A 16,778-nucleotide genomic window follows, 5' to 3' on the forward strand; every position below is an offset into this window, starting at 1 on the left:
AAACACCCCTTTATTTTTTTCTTTTTCTTTTGTTTTTTGGAGACAGGGTCTCAATATGTAGCTCTTGTTGTCCTGGAACTTTCTATGTAGACCAGGCTAGCCTCAAATTCACAGAGACGTGCCTGCCTTTGCCTCCTGAGTGCTGGGACTGAAAGCACGAGTCACCACATTCTGAGCTGTTTACCTGCGTGTATGACACGTGCTTTGTGCCTGTGGAGGTCAGAAGAGGTGTCAGATCCCCAGAGCTAGAATTCTGAATAGTTTTGAGCCACCTTGTGTGTGATGGGAATTGAACTCAGGTCCTCTGCAAGAGTAACAAGTGCTTTTAACAGCTGGGTCATCTCTCTAGCTCCAATTAGATTGTTGTTGTTTATTATTTGTGTAGCTCTGGCTGGCCTACAATTTAGTATGTAGACCAAGCTGGACTCAGATTCACAGATTCTGCCTCCTTCTCCCAAGTGCTGGGATTAAAGCTGTGTGCTACCATGCCTGGACACATACACTATTCTTCAACGCTGATACATACTTAAAGTTTAGTCTGTAAAGTAACCACAGTTAAGAGATGAACAGTAACTAAGAAGTTAGGATGATCTGCAATAAAGCTAATAAATGTGTAAGTTGTTTAACGTCTAGAATTTAGTATTTTCTGAGTGAGCCTAACTACAGGTAACTAAAATCATCTAAAATAGAACCGTGTATAAGAGGGCAGCTGTCCAGTGTCTCCCCTCCCACTTCTGATGAGCACTTTGACAGTTTATGGTACAAGCATCTTCTAAATACAGAGGTCTACTGTGCTAACTTGCCATGAGTGTTCTAGAGTGTGGTGTGTGGTTTTTGTGTGTCATTCCCATCTGATGCCAGGACACTTCACTCACCCGGACAGAGGATGGTTTCTTCAGCCTCAGTCCAGAGATGCTCCTGTGTAGTGTCACTTTCATAGGACTTAGGGGCCTATACTATACACAGAAAATAAGATTTTTGAAGGTCCCCTTAAAAAGTCCATAAAGTAAGTTCTATATAGATCGTGTGGAACATTGATCCCCAAATGGCAACATGTAGGCCTTACTATATGAGTCACATGGTGGCACTCTAGCACATTTTAGACCCAGGCAAAAATAGTTATGCAGTATCTGACTGTACAGAACTCATTCACTGAAAGGATCCCCCACACACATCCAGAGACCCATTGGACATGTGGGAGATGAACTCGTCCAGGAATTGTATACAGTACCTCTGGACCAGGGTGGGCCCTGTTTCACATTCTGTTCCCAGGCTGTTGAGACAAGGACCTAGGTATTTTTACTCATGAATGGTGAAACTTGCCCTTAAAAAAGGAGTCAAGAGAGCTCATTTGCTCAGAAATAAGGCTTGAAGGTTTTAGGTCTTAGCTGTCAGAGAACAAGACTGCTTAGGAGCTGCCCTGGACCACCCAGAATGAGCTAAAGAAATGACAGGCATGGCAGCTGCCAACTGTGAACTTGGCCTTTGCCACTGGGAAGATCTGGCATGCAGGCCTGACTCCAGGAGTTCAGCCAGCCTCTGCCCAGCAGAGCCAGATGCCTGGGAATAGACATGCACAGGAAGCTGCCGCTCATAGCCAGCCTGCTCTTCCCGAAGACCCTTCCATCTTGACTAACATTTAGTGATTGGTTAGTTTTTTTCTCTTCTTGTTTGGTTTTTCAAGAAAGGGTTTCTCTGTGTGGCTCTGTTCTGGTACGCACTCTATAGACAAAGTTGGTCTTGAACTGAGATCTGCCTGCCTCTGCCTCTTGAGTGCTGGGATTACATTTGTGCACCACCACCGCTGGCCTTCTCTTTTGCTTTTAAAGAAATTAAGAGGAGTGATGGTGTGGATCAGTGGTGCAACACCTGAATGTTGGAGGCCTTGGATTTGATCCCTCACACCATCAAACAAACAAACACCTAGGAATTATGTCCAAGTTATTGTTCCACTGACCTCCTCAGCCCTATGTCCAGGTAATCCAAATATAGGGGTCCTTAGACTCCCGCTCCAAGAAAGGGGCCAGGTCTGACAGGCAATATCTGGGAGGTTGAAAGGGGTGCAGGGGAAATGCATCTTTGTTGCAGACCCATGTGGGGCTCTTTATGTAAATGGTTTCGGTGCCTAATGGGAAGAAGAAAAATGAGGCTTTGATGTGAGCCTCAGCATCTTTGTCAGACCGGCACAGTGTCACTCAGGCTTCGGGGTGGCCTGCTTCTATTAAGGAGCTGTCAGCTGCTCTCAGGCCACAGCCCAGGGGCCTCTCTGGGTGAGGGTGGTCCAGAGCTGTCTACAGAATGCTGGTGGGACAATGGGTGTGGGAGCTGTGTTGGGAATGTCAGCCCAGCCTGGCCCCACAGTGGGCCTGAGTTCCCGAAGCCCCAGAGCTGTGGGCCACACCCCCCAAAAATCAGAATGCCTGGGAAGAAAGGGGAGATGGAGACAGGTGAGGGCCATCATGGCTGGTTGGACAGCGTGGCATACAGTGGGACAAATTTCTTTCCCCCAGCAGGTCCAAATCCAAGTACAGGGAAGGATCCTGCTGTCCCCACAGGCCTATACAATCCAGGATGCTTGCTTATATATTGTGGAGGGATCCTCAGGTCCCAAGGAACCTTCTAAATCAACAAAGAATGACAGAGAGGCCAGACCACCAAAAGCTAAAACTGGCACATTATGCTCTTGGTCTAGGAAGATGTGTGATGCCTACATGGTATCTATGGCAACGTTCTATTAACCAGAATTTGGTTACACCAGCTCTTGTCCCCGTTCATTCTAGAAAACACAGAACTACTGATCTTTTTAGAAATCTTACTGGAAAAATAGAGGGAAGAATAGTAGTCACCTCCACCCTCCTAGATGAGAAGACACTGATGTCAACTTCTATTGTCACAAAATTGGGATTGTGTTGAATGCCTGGTTCTGTCCCTTTTTCATTGTGTATCGGATCTTGAGCATTTGTCTGTAACAAGAAAAGCTCTTTGGAAGCAGTGATACTGTGGGCTAGGATTTGGAGGACCTGCTGTGCTGTGTGATCTTGTAGGAGTCAGTTATTTCTCTGAGTCTTAATTCTTGCCTCTGTGCAGGGAGAGAGACTGACGATCATTCCTCAGGTTCCGCTTCAAGGATGTGGATATGTTGCCTTTCTCGGAGACCTGATTGTTTCAGCTTTGCCCTCCTCAGATGAAAGAAAACCTAGTGATGTTTGTGGCAGGTCAGGCACTGGACAACACTTACTGGGCATGTAGTCAATGGGGGACCAAGGACCTGACTGGTACTGCCTCCAGCAAGCATGTTCCCACCTCTTGGCCAAGGGCTTTGCGTCTCTCAACCCTACCCCCAACCCAGCCTCAAAAGTCTGGTGGCTGTTTGCCGGTTGCCTTGGCGGAAGCATGTGCTTTGCAGCTAGTAACTCCTTGGTGAAGGGTGGATCTGTTGCTGTCAGCGCGATGGGCTGGGGCCTGGGCATAGCTGGCCACAGGTGTGGGTCAGCATTAACTGCTGGTCCTACTGCAGTGCTCAGCAGGACTCCGAGGACCTCAGGACACTTCCATCTATGTCCATGACCCCTCCCTACCAGGGCCCATATATAGAGCTGTTCATGGTATAGCTCTGCTGTCATTGATGAGATCTCACTGTTTTCAGCAAGGGCTTCGCACACCACAAAGCTTCCCTGACTCTGGCAGCAGAATTCCATGAAGTTTCCCACAGCTCTGTCTTCCTGGTGTCCTGTGCAGAGGAGAACTTTACCCTGAGGAGGTCAGGTGCTTACCAGGTCACATGGGATAAGGATCCGGTCGGCCATCTCAGAACTCTTGGCCACACATTCTGAAGAGGTGTGGGATGACTGGGTAGAACCGGAGTTAAAGGGTCACTCACGCCTTGGGCTATAGACATAAGAAAAGGAGGCGTATACACTAGGGACATTGTTTCTTAGTCTTCTTGGGCTAGGTGAGTAGTGCCAGGCGGTGAAGACAGGCAAGATATCTTGGCACTCACCAATGAGGGAGATGGAAGGACAGGGCCAGGCCACCTAGTATTCAGAAGGCTAGACACTGGCGCTGAGCAGTTTGAGGGCAGCTGGGAGTGTGCCAGAAGGACTTAGAGCACACAGAGGGCAGGACTCTGATAGACAGGCAGCTCAGCAGGAAAGGGGCTAAAGGAAGCAGGCTCTTCAGTCTGTACAGGAGCCTGCGGCCGTCTGCCATGGCCTCCTCAGAATCTGGAGCAAAGCTCCTTCCTTTCCTAGTGGGCCACCCCAGGGGTGAGGGCCTAAGCCTCAAAGTGGAAGTGAACAGGTGGCTGTCCCTCCAAAAGGAGGAGACAAAGCAGGCCTCTACGTTTTTAATATTCCAGTCAACTTTCAAGGGCTGGCTCTGGCCAAATGTGACCCTGTTTCATCTCCCTTGTGTCCTCAACATGGTGCGCCAAGGGACTATTGCTGAGAGACAGGGACGTTGAGGACTGAGAGGCACAGGGTCCCACTTAGGGCATGTAGAAAGCTAGCACTTGGTGGGGCACAGGATATGAGTTTGTAGGGGTTTAGGAGAGGTTTATGCAAACGCAAAGAGGGAAGGATTGATTCCAGCTAAGGAAGCTGGGAAAGGTTGCCCTGGTATCTACTCAAGTACAGGGCAGCTGCAGCCAAAGAGGTCTTGGGGCTGGAGGTACAGTATACTAAGTGGGGCGGGGTGGGGAGGTTGAGATGAAGGGATGGGGAGCAATTAAAGGCTTTATAGTAATAAAGCACCATGGACAACCTTCTATGGGAATACAGCGACAGAGGCTAGAGACTAGGAGAGCCCTCTGGGATGTAGGCATAGAATCTGTGGTGGCTGGGCATGCGGCATGCTCTGTACTGTGGAGTGAGGTTGGAGGGACCTTGGCAGGGGGATCCAGGTAAATGGTTGTGGCCGAGAATCCATGGAGTAGAGAGGCTTGAAGATGCCAGGGATACACTAGATCCCAATAAGAAGATTAGAGAATAAGAAGAGAGATAGGGCCAGGGGTCTCAGTCCTCAGAAAGAGGCCTGGGTTCAGGGAAGAAATCAGTCACACAGACGGGCCAAAAGGAGGGAACAGAGGGGAAACAGAATTAGTGCAGAGATGGGGCAAGGCTCACCACTCCATCCAGGCCGCCAACTGTGGGATCTGCCTTGGGAACAGGCCAATGTAACCTGTGAGGGAAGGGTGATGGAGCTGATGTCAGGAGAGCTTGTGGACTGGCCTGAGTGAGGCTTCCAGACAAGGTTCCAGGAGGGAACAGCCTATCTCCCAAAGAGCTTTGGGGCAGCTAGGCCTCAAGGACAAAGGCAGGCGGGGGCAGGGGGATGGAGCCTGTAGCTGTGAGCTTAATGGCCCCGGAAAGGGAAAAAAAAAAAAACCATAAAGCTGCAGAATTACGGGGAGACATAAACAGAGCTGTCAGGCATTAGCTGCAGGGAGACGGCTGAGCAGGGTAGAGCTGCGATCCTTGCGTGTGCATCAGAAGACAGAAGTTATCAAAGGAGCCAGATTAAGGAGCTGCTGTCCCTGGCATCCTCAGGCTCCCTGGCAGATTCCTTTCTTATGCCTCAGCCTGCCGGCTCTGGTCACAGGCTCTGATCACATGCTGACCCAGGGGCTGGATCTCAAGGATTGGCCAGGGCAGGGGGCAGAGCTGCCAGTAATATTGGATGTCTGAGTAGAAAGGGTATCCAGCCCTGCTTGGAGAGGGTGGGAGCCAGGGCTAAGGAGGGAGGCGGTGCTGACCCAGACAGTTTATGGCGCTCACACACCCTGCCATCTTCATTTTTTGCTGTTGTTGCAGATGACGTTAGCTAAGCACTAATGGGCTTAAATTTCATCTTAAACCACCCCATAGTCCACAGCAGATGACAAACACTGCTCTCCCGAGCCACAGGGATACTAGCCTGTGCATAGGCATGCGCCTCTGCCTGTGCAGAGGAAGCTCCCAAAGGTCCGAGTCTTTGACACTCACAGGTTGCAGAAGGGATTCCTGGTGTTGTCCTAAGTGGAGACACGCTTCTGAAGAGGGTCTTTGGAGTACCTAACATGTAGAGTAGACAGGAGCCTAGCCTGGGGGTTCTGGGGCCCCTCTTGAGTTCCTCAGCCCAGGCACCAAGATGAGGGTCTGGGAACTATCTGCCATGTTCTTAAAGACTTTAGGGAATCATGTTTTTCACAGGCTAAGAAAAATATCGATGGCTTTGCTTGAGGGTGGAACTTCATCCCTCTACCTGTCCACTCATTCGTTTGACAAACATAAGGCCCTCCACAGCCTGATTCCCTTCTGCCCCAACGCACATATGTCCATCAGAAGCCTGATCTCTGCTTGGGACAGCAACTCTAAATGCAGTTGTGTGTGTGTGTGGTGGGGGGATCTTTTGTTGGTGGAGGTTCTGAAGGTTGTGAGGGGAAAATGGACAAGGACCCTGGAGGCTGTGTGCACCTGGAGCCCATCTAGTATGTAAGGAAGACGAGCATATCAGAAGAGGAGGGTACCAAACATGCAGAGCCTCCATAGAGGATATGTGGCATTTTCAGTTCTCCGTTTACCTTTGCACAGGTCCACAGCCATCACTTGGGGATGCCCTTCCTTCACAGCATAGCTGGGGCTTATCTATCCTTAAAGCTGCCCAGAGGGCTAGCACACATAGCTGTCCATCATCCAAGGGAACCTCATTCCTTTATGTCCCAGAACCTGCCTTCCATCACCCTGTACTAGGAAGGGTTTGCCCTCCTGTTGATTACCAGTGAGGTAAAGGAGGACACTTGAGGGGGTGGCTACCACCAGGCAGGCCTCAGATATCTCTAGCAGGGCTGGTGAGCTATACATGAGGGTTTGGTAGGTCCCCTGCTGTGGGACCCCTTTGTCCTCTGGGCTTCAGACTTGCACTGGTTACCTATAAGCATTGGCCCTCCCTGGTTCTGGCACACCAAGCGTTTAAGTCAGACTTGAGTTAAGGACATGCATTGGCAGGTTAGTAGTCTGACCCTATCACTGCTCTCTAGGACATAATCCAGCCTCATCCTAACTGGCCTCCATAATTTAATATGTTTATCTGGTGGTGTCACCCTGCTCTTGTTTGTGTTCTGTGGCTCACTGTCATGTAGCACATTTGTGATCTGGGTCCTACCTTCTCATTTCCACATCCAAATTATGAGCCCACACATTTTCAGACCATGCCTCTCTGCCTCACTGGGCCTTTCCCTTCCCCTCAGTAATGCCTGCATATCCCTTAAGACTTCCTCTGGGTTCTTTCTCTGACCCTGTATCCCTCCCAGGTTTAAGTCCATCCTTTACCTGTTCATCAGCATTCAACTATCTTCTACAGGGTATTGATCTTTTGCTGTCTCCAGCTGCTTTGTCCTGGCACCTGTGAGGCATAGACACTTGGGAACTGTTCCTGAGATGGAAGGATAGTTGGACAGATTGGTGGATGGGCAGGTGGGTGGTAAACAGGTGGATGATGGGAAATAGATGGATGAGTGGAGAATAAATGAATGAATGGATAGCAGTCAGAGTGGATGAAGGGGCTGTATGGTCTATTGGAAAGCTCAGAGGTCCCAGGAAGTAAGCTTCAGAGTCTTGAGCAAGTCTCTGTCTTCAGTGAGCCTTGAGTTCTCCGTGTGTAAAATGGTCTGCTCAGCTCCTGTAGCTGGAATGAAGACAGTGGTCAGGTGTGTCGGAAAATGAATATGTTAGCTTGAATGGAGCCCCTGCAGCCCTAAGAGAACCTTCCTTTTCTGAAGGTCCTGCCCAGTGTCCCTGCCCTGACTAGAGAGTTGGGGCCAGGCTTCAATTGTAAACCCAAGTCTTGCTGTTCCCAAGGCATCTTTTTGGCCTCTCCAGATTGAATTGTATTTTCTATACAGGTAGGGTGCTTGTGTTCCTTGTGGTTTCTCTGGAGATGAAAACACATTGTGGCAGTCACTCCCAGAAAACATGGGACTTATACCCCAACTACATATAGAGTCTTATGCCCTGGTTTTGCCTCTGGGCCACCCTCACCACCCCAGCATGGTTTATATAATGCTGTTAGATCTTTCATGGAATACACAAATGCCCTAAGCCTTTTTCTGTGCCTTGTCTGCAAAAAATGTGTGCAGACAAAAATGTGACTGCTGCTTAGAACCAAGGCCAGTGCCTGGAGGGTCAGTGAGCTTGGTCATAGTGTGATGGTAACAAGGTATTTCTTTTCCTTAGTGGGCGCTCTTGGTCCTGGGAGGTGGATGTTTAACTGCTGTCCCTACTTAAAGCATGAGGAATCACAGGCCCAGAGGGGGTTGACTCTGAGGTCACAGAGCCAGTCAGCCCCAGGGTCTTGGGTACTTGCTCTTTGTTTCCAAAGACTTGTGAGGACGCTCTGGAAAAAGCTAGCTCTAGACCACAGCAAGCTATCCAAAACCTTCCACGGGCCTACAGACGCAGGGCCTCCAAGCCAGTCTGTCGGGTCAGTTCTGCCCAGAGTTGACGCATGTGTCAAGGCCTTGCTCAGGCCACTGCCACGAGACTTGTGTGCCCAAACGGTGTGTCCAGCCACCCAACAGTAGCCAGCTGGTGGGAGGATGGAGTCAGGCTTGTGTGACTCCCAGGAGTTCCTGTCTTCCTGGCCACACCTTTGCAGCCAGCAAAGACCAGTTGGGATTTCCAGCCCTTTGCCTCTGCTATAAAAAGTATGTCAATATTTACCTTTTAAAAGGATGGATAGGTCCCGGGTCTACTCAAGGCTGCTCCGACAGTTCTGTCCATATGACCTCTTTTAATCTCTACTTGCACAGGCCCCACAGCTCAGGTTAGGGTAGGATTTGGTCCCTTATCTCCAGTAGTCCTCACAGTTCCTAGCCTTTGGATTCGCAAACCCTGGATAGCATCTGGCTGTGCATTTTACATGCTTTGTTGGAAAGATTACCGGAGAGTGTATTGCTGGGCCACACAGAAGGGAGAGAAGGACACACAAAACCTAAGAGTGCCTTTGAACACCAGCCCCGGGGTTCTGACTGCCCGGGTGGCAGCTGCCCATCTAGGAAGACCTGTGTAGACAGTGATCAGGCCCAACTCTGTACCCTATGGGGGCCTTAGCATACTTTGTACCAAAGAGAGCACAGGATGTAGGAAGTTGTAGCCGCTAGGCAGCCTGTCTCCATCGAGTCATGCTGAGGTAGAGACAGGTAGCTAGAAGCCCAAAAGATGAAGCTTCATTCATAGAATCAGTTCTGGTTTTCTTCTGGGTTTACTCCCATTGTTTTACTTCCTTGGCTGGACACTTCTTAGGGGACTCCAATGCTTTCTGCTACAGGTGACTGAATTTGCACAGATGACTTTGGGCTGGGACAGTGGCCACATGGAGTTTTTATTTGGATCCATACTGCCAGAAGGTACTTCATTGAGGTAGAACTAGTTACCCTGTCCATCCCCATCTGGACTGGGCTCCCCTCTCTTCCATGTCTCACCAGCCAGGCAGAGGCAGCACAATGCCTGTATCTCCTTCATGCTCAGAAAACCCAAGTGAGTGATGTCCCGATGAACACCCACAGAGCCGGGTCTGTCTATGAAGAGAAGGGCAGGAATAACTGGAAAGAGTCCAAATCCAGCACCCCTCAGGGGTGTAGTCTTATAATAGCTCTGCCAGTTGGATGCCTAGAATATTTTACAACTCAAGAGCATGAAACATGGAGCAGCTAAGTAAAGTGCCCAAGGTTACCCAGGTATGCATGCAAGAACTGGGGTTCGAACCCTCAGCCATTACTGTCAGGTCTTCATCATGGAAGATATGGAGAGATTGCATCTCTCACTCAACCCCACGCCCCATGAGCTTTCCAAGTACCCTGGCTGCTTTAACCTTTGGAGCCCTTCAGGAGTACATCCAGTCTGCCATTCTCTACCAGTTATGATTTCTCCCACAAGTTTCCAAAGTGAGGCAGTTCTGAGGCAGGCCAAGTTAGCTGTATGCAGCTGAAAAAGGGCCCTCCCCAATAGTGATGGTCTGAAAGCCAGGGAGAGAGTTCTGGAAGGTTAGATACAGTCACAGGCAAGGTCCAAGTGGGCCGGGGCTGGGTACAGAACCAACACACAGGGTATTGTGTTCACTGAGTGAAACAGGCCAGTGTTCAAAACAGCTGGATGCTGGACTCAACTGCCCAGGCTTTGTGTGTTCTCTTAAGTTCCTTCCCATCCCATAGCTGTCTGGAGAAGGTAATCGGCCAGCTTTCCACTTGGACTCAGGAAGTTTCCCCAGGTTGCCCCTAGAACAGAGGCTGCCAGCTCAGTCTCACCGGGGCTGCTTGTGTCAGAGCAGTCACCAGGCATGGCACAGCTGAAGTTCCCCCTGTCCTGTGGTGAGGGCAGCTGCCAGCCCAGGACTTCCCCACCTTGAGGACCCATTAGATCAAAATCAGAGCATTCGTCTAGTCTGTTGGGACAGTAGAGCTGCCTAGGAACATTCAACCCTAAATGAATCTGAATTTATCATAGCAGCGTGCGTATTTGGAGGAGTACGCTCTGGGTCACTGAGATTCATAGTCTTCAGGTGAGTAAGATCTGCAGAATTCAGTCTCACGCCAAGACGCCCTGACAAGAGTGGGTTGGCCATGTGACACTTCCCTCCAGTCCCTGCCCCTCCCCCTGCCCTGCAGGCAGACCGGTGTTGTGAAATTTTATGTCCATTCATTTGTTTTTACCCCCAGGAACCACTCACTCTTCATCCCCAGCCAGAAGCCCAGCTTAGAACCCTGCCCTCGGGGCCACCAAAGAGTAGAGTCTAGAACAGCATTTCTGTTCTTTGGTACCATTTCCGCTTCTGAAAATGAGAAGTGACATTACACCCTGGGAAGGATAGTTGAAGTTAGAAGCAAAACCTCTGGAGGCATCAGGAGATCTCTTCAAACAACATCAGCCTCGGGGGGGGGGGGGGGGGGGGGCAGGGTTCAATAGTGAGATCAATGGGAAGAACTTCCAGAACTGAAGGAGGGCAGAGCCCAATGTATACCATCCCCCAGTACCTTGTTTCTGCTTAGATACCAGTCCTCCCTCCTAACTGGCCTGGCTTCCAGGTCCCTCCCAGCTAAAGCCCTGGCCCAAGTGTGTCACAGCCACCCTAGGGTATCCACCACTGGCCTGCTAGGCCTCTTTACTGATCTGCATGCTACTACTGGCCCTCCGGTTGGTTACTCTTGAGGATGAACTCAGCCCAAACCCCGGCCCCTTAAAGCCCCCCCCCCCCACTTCCCATCTACTTGAGTCAAGCCTCAAGAGAACAGTCTCCAGTGCCCAAAATGGCTATGTTCTTTTCTGCTGTTAAACCGGTGGTTCTCAACCTTCCAATGCTGCGACCCTTTAACACAGTTCCTCAAGTTGTGGTGACACCTCCCCCAGCCATAAAGTTATTTTCGTTGCTACTTCATAACTAATTTTGCAACTGTTATGAATCATAATGTAAATATCTGTGTTTTCCAATGGTCTTGGGAGACCCGTGAAAGGGTCGTGACCCACATGTTGAGAAGTGCTGTGCTAAACCGTGGTTTCTGAGACTACTACTTTCTTCACATTCCCTGCTCGCTGCGGGTAACTGCCATCTCCTTACAGAGGGAGGGCTCCTGAGACCCCAGATCCTGAGACTCCTGGATTGGGCTAGGCGCAGTCCCGAAAAGGCCAGTGTATTTGAGGGACCCAGTCAAATGCTGGCCCTGGCTCGGCTGCCCGTCTGATGCTCAGCTCTTCTAAAGAGGGCAGAATGAGGTTTAGGTGGGTGGCCTTTGGGGAGAAGGTCAACCGCAACGGACGCTAACTTCCTGCGACCTCATTCTGAGGGAGGAAAGGTCTCAGAGAGGGGAGCCAAGCTAGGGTTCTCCCTGGGCGAGCCTAGGCAGGCCAACAAGAGGGGGTAAAGCAATCGCTAGAGCTTCCTGTGTGCTCCTGGCATTTCCCTAGACCCTGGCTCGGGAAGGGTCTTGCTTTGAAGTTTCCGGCAAGACCAGCCCACTGCTGTCCAAATGGCTTATTTGTCTAGTGGCACAGGGAAGGGGACTGGCGGTGGGGGTGGCAGCGCCCCGCTTGGCGCCGCTGCTGCCTGAGGGTCCGTGCTTTGGGAGCTCCAGCTTCTGCGAACTGGAGGATGTTGAGACCAGGCCGAGAACCCCAGGGGGACTCGGTAGTCGGGCCGGCTGTTTCAGGCTGGCGGGGAGCTGGAGCCGCCTCGCACCGCCACTCGGCGCAGGGTGGGAGGGAGCGAGGGAGGCGAGGGGACGAGCGCCGGCTCCCCGCCCCCATCCCACCCGGTTCCGATATTTAGCTGAAAGGCACGCGGCTCCTAATCGGCCCTTTCCAGGCTGAGATGTAGCGGCGCTCTGCCCGCGCAAGGGCGGGGGCCGGGCCGGGGGAGGCGCGGAGTCCGGAGCCTGCGAGCGAGGTGAGGAGCCCGCGTCCTCGGCTGCTGGAGCGGGCGGGCGGGCGCGCACCGCCGAGGCAGATATAGAAAGGGGGGCAGGTTAAAAATAACCCTCTTCGGCTGGGAAGCTCGCGCTCACTCTCTCGCCTCGTTCGGTGCCAGAGGACTCCAGGGGAGGTGGCGTTGGGGAGGGCAGCGCGGGATTCCCCTCCTCCGCCGCCGGGCGGGGTGCCGCCTGCACGCCACGGCTGCACGTGTGCGGGGCCGCGCGCCCGGGCCCCTCGGCCGGGCCCGCGGCGCTCGCCCCATCCCCGAGCTTCTGGCTGCCGCCCCGCCCGCACCCACCGCGGCTGTAGGAAGCGCTCCTTTATTCATTATTTACGAGCATTAATAGGTTTGGGGCGCGCATGCTGTGGGAGGATGCGAGGATGCCACGGGGACCCCAGCGTCCGAGGAAGGGTGCGGACTGCCGGGCGGGGGGCGCTCGGACGCTGTCCTTTGCGGGCGCGCACTTAACCGAGCGGAGTGCGGGGGCTGCAGGCCCCACGCCCCGCCCTGCACGGCCCTCGCCGCCGCGTCCCTGACGCAGCCCTGGCCTCATTTATCATCATCTTTGGTCAAGTGGAGTGTGCAAGGAACAGCTGCTTCACTCGGCTGACTTCCGAGGGCGGCTACAGCGGGAATCAGGAAAATGAATGATGGAGGCTGGGGGGCCGCCCCCAGGTCCGGGTGCAGGCGGGAGGGAGGCGGGGAGCATCCTGGCTGCCTCTGCCTCATGGCAAGCGCAGCGCCCCCTTCCTCTCCGGGCGCCCACAGCCCCGGCGGATCGCTGGCTGAGGACGGGCGGGTGTGCCGGAGGTCGCCGTGACCTTGCTGGGGTCAGTGGGTTGGGCTGTGGAGGAGGCGTCGCGGCGTCTTTGGTGGCCCTATCCGGATTGGCGGAAGGCCGGGGAGACGAGGAGGGGGAGGGAAGTACCAATGGAAGGTGAAATTTTACCTGCCCCTGAGGGAGTCCTGCGGATTTTCTCCCGGCGACGGCCGCGCTCTGCCTTTGTCTTACATGGCCGAAACATCTGTAGCAGTGGCGGAGAGGCCGCAGACCCCACCCTGCGTGCGGCTCCCCAGCCAGCTCCGTGCTGCAGCCCGCACCTCGGTGTGGGGTCCTCGCCCGCGCCCTACCCCGCCTGGTGTCGATGGGGCGGGGGCTGGTCGCGGAAAGGGTTAATGGCCTAGTCGCAGACCCTAATTGTCAGAGCTAGGCCCCGCTTCGTTCCAATTACCCTAAGTAGAGACTGAATGCGCAATTAACGGAGTCAGCTTGCCAACTGGAAAGCTGTCCCCCGCTTTCACATTGAGCGGAATACTCCACCAGCTGACTTGGACGAAGCAATTTCCTCTGCTCTCCCCTTTCTCTCTCCCCCAGCCCCTTCTCTTTTTCTCTCTGCTTAATAATAAAATTATACCAAGCAGTTTGCGGTGTGGCAGGCGGCCAGAAAAGCGTTTCTTTAAACGCCGCCGTCTCACAATTAGGCAGCAAGAGGATTTGACACGCCGAGGCGGCCTGACAGGCGGCTTCCTCCCCTGGGGGCCGGTGCAGGAGGGGGCTCCAGGGCCCGGCTCCCCCATATGGAAACGGCACGGGGAGGGGGCCAGGGCTGCACCTCCCGTGCTGTCAACATGCTGCAGTGAGAAGCCCTTGGGGCAGGCAGCAGGGGAGGTTCCACCCAGGCTCCGGGAGGCAACAAGATCTTTCCTTGCTGGGGTATAGAGAAGGAAAGCCATGTTCTCTGTTTCTGTTTGACAGAGAGGCATCTGGGGCACACAGCTGCTGAGCCTGGTGGACAAGTCACTGACCCTGTCTGCGAGTTTGGGATTGGAATGTTGAGGAAGAATGTGCCCTGTTCCTGGGGGCTGGTTGCTTTCCCATGCCGATACTGTCTTCCGAGGAGGTTAAAGACAGCACTTGTCTATAATGAGCCAGAGACCCCTCTGCTGCTGCTGCTGGGATAGCAGACCTAGAATCCCCATGGTCACATAAGAAGAGCTGCCATGGAAGCACCAGGGACCAGTACCCTGGAAACAGGGTACATTGACCACTGGCTGTAAGCAGCTGAACTCAGAACTGGATTGAGGTAGGCAGTGGCTAGCTGCTGTGGGAGGTAGCTGCTACTGGAAGCCGCCTTGCTGCTTGCTGCCTCCCAGCTTCTGGAGGGCAGCCACTTCCTTCACTTTCTTCTTCCCCTTCCTGCCCCTGGGTGTCCTTCAGCAACAGCTCTCCGTGCCTTAGACTACAGAAGCTCTGTACATTCCCCCGGAACATCACGCTCTGCTCATCCCCACCTGGACCTTTGCTGATTCAAAATGGGCTCCAAGAGCCAGTGGGCACCACCAAACACGAAAGGCTGCAGAGAGAATGCAAACTTCACTGCTGTCCTTCCTCGTTAGCTACTGTTTGTGTCCTGCCCACCCCTCACCTCCTCTCTGGGAGATCCTGAAACTGCTCTCGGGGCCTCATCCCCTGAGGCTGAAGACAAAATAATACGATAGACACAAAGCCAGGAGTGTCCCCCATCCCACTTAGTCACAGTATTTATAGGGGCAACTGAGGGCCAGAGTAGGGCTTTGGAGCTGAAGAGCAAATTGCAGAAAGCCCCTACCTTCAGGCTCTTACCCTTAGGAGGAGCTCATTGTGCCATTAATTATGTAATTACTGCTGTCATGAGCCCCACATGGGAGCCTGGCAGGGGTCCCAGGAGGGGGTAGGGGCAGGGCCTCACCTGTCTCCTGTGGAATGTTACCAGGGCCACTTCCCACACTACCTCTACAAACAGCACAGCCTCAGTCGATCCTCTGTAGCTCTCAAGTCCTTGCTGCACCCAGCTCACCCACCTTTGTTTGCCTGGGCCATGCTGCTGCTCCCATGGCCTGCTCTGGGATCCAGAAAACATTATGGATGCTCCTTGTTGCATTGAATTCCCAGCCCAACAAGAGCTAAACTGCATGGGTGTCAGCCTCCCCGGTGTTTGACATCTGCTGATGGTCAAGTGAAAGCCCACAGGCGGGCAGTCATCCTGAACGCTGCACTGCTTGAATAATGGCAATAAAAACCCTTGAGACTTGGTTGATAGGTTTTTTTTTTGTTTTGTTGTTTCCACTGTGTGTGTGTGTGTGTGTGTGTGTGTGTGTGTGTGTGTGTGTAAGTAAAAGAACAACTTTCTGGAGCTGGTTCTATTGTGGGTTCCAGGGATTGAACTCAGTCACTAAGCCATCCTGTCTAGCCAGCCCTGGTAACATTTTTGAAAATGAAAGGCATCTCATACTGTACATACCTGACTTGTGACCTGTTGCAGGAAGAAAAGGCTGTTCTATGCCCACCCCACCCCCCACCCCCACCCCCGGTTGGGGATGAAATGTACAGTCTGTCTCCTAACCCCTATCTAATACTTTGCTCCAAAGTGGATTCTCTGTCCATCCTTAGGAAAGGGTCAGTGTTTAATGAATGAAGCAGAGCTGTGGCCCTAGCCCATGCTTGCCAGCCCTCACCCAAATATGCTGCATCTCTTCACCTGAGCACTTACTCTGGATTGTTTTCACAGGGTTAATGTGACATTTGAAGCATGATTCATTTAATACATATTTATTGTTCTGGGCAGTGGGGACATGGCTATGAGTAAAATAGGCAAAAGTCCCTGCTCCTATGGACTTTTCATTGGAGAGGAGGCTAGTAATGTGAAGTTAAGGCAAAGGAAAAGTGCTCTGAGGGACTAGGAGGCGGCACAAGGGGTATCATTGAAAATATGGTGATGACACAGAAGTGTGGAGCTGGGTACAGAGTTGTATAGACGTCCGGGAATGGCTTTCCTAGCAAAGGGGATGGCCAGCACAAAGGACTTGAGGCCCATGGAGGTGTAAGGCTTGCCCAAGGTCAGAACCCTGTGGGCATTTAGACAGCCTGCTACTGGCTTGGCCCATTTTTTTTGTTTTGTTTTTTGTTTTTTGTTTTTGTTTTGTTTTTCAAGACAGGGTTTCCCTGTGTAGCTTTTTGCCTTTCCTGGAACTCACTTGGTAGCCCAGGCTGGCCTTGAACACACAGAGATCTGCCTGGCTCTGCCTCCTGAGTGCTGGGATTAAAGGCGTGCACCACCACTGCCCGGCTCAAGGCTTGGCCCTTCTTTACCAACTTAAGTCCTGGTCCTTCTGAGCACATGAAGTAGAGAGGACAAGGCTGTACTGATCAGTTTCAGCCTTCTGTAAGGATGGGTACTGCTGGAGCTTGGAATGTGGACCAACCCAAGCAGCCTGGGAACTCCCTGGTTACTCTAGACACTGAATGGAAAAGCACTGTCTCTAGCCAGACCCCTGAACATCTGGTCTTCGAACCCTGACTG

At 52.5% G+C, this 16,778-nt stretch overlaps 1 protein-coding gene across 8 annotated transcripts in view; it reads left to right on the top strand.

The window, feature by feature from the left end:
• Positions 1-16,778, top strand: part of Rai1 (retinoic acid induced 1) — a 101,926-nt gene that overhangs the window by 64,965 nt on the left and 20,183 nt on the right. Inside the window, exons 1-2 of one of the 8 annotated variants that reach the window (XM_036195683.1) lie at positions 12,266-12,411; positions 14,195-14,522. The exons of 4 other annotated variants lie outside the window; for them this stretch is intronic. The gene's annotated coding sequence lies outside the window, so the exon portion shown is untranslated. Of the gene's footprint in view, positions 1-12,265; positions 12,412-12,536; positions 13,269-14,194; positions 14,523-16,778 lie in introns of those variants that run through there. 3 more of the 8 variants (XM_036195681.1, XM_036195684.1, XM_036195686.1) reach the window with 3 other exon arrangements.

Source organism: Onychomys torridus, chromosome 8 (assembly GCF_903995425.1).
Source record: "Onychomys torridus chromosome 8, mOncTor1.1, whole genome shotgun sequence".
NCBI lineage: Eukaryota > Metazoa > Chordata > Mammalia > Rodentia > Cricetidae > Onychomys > Onychomys torridus.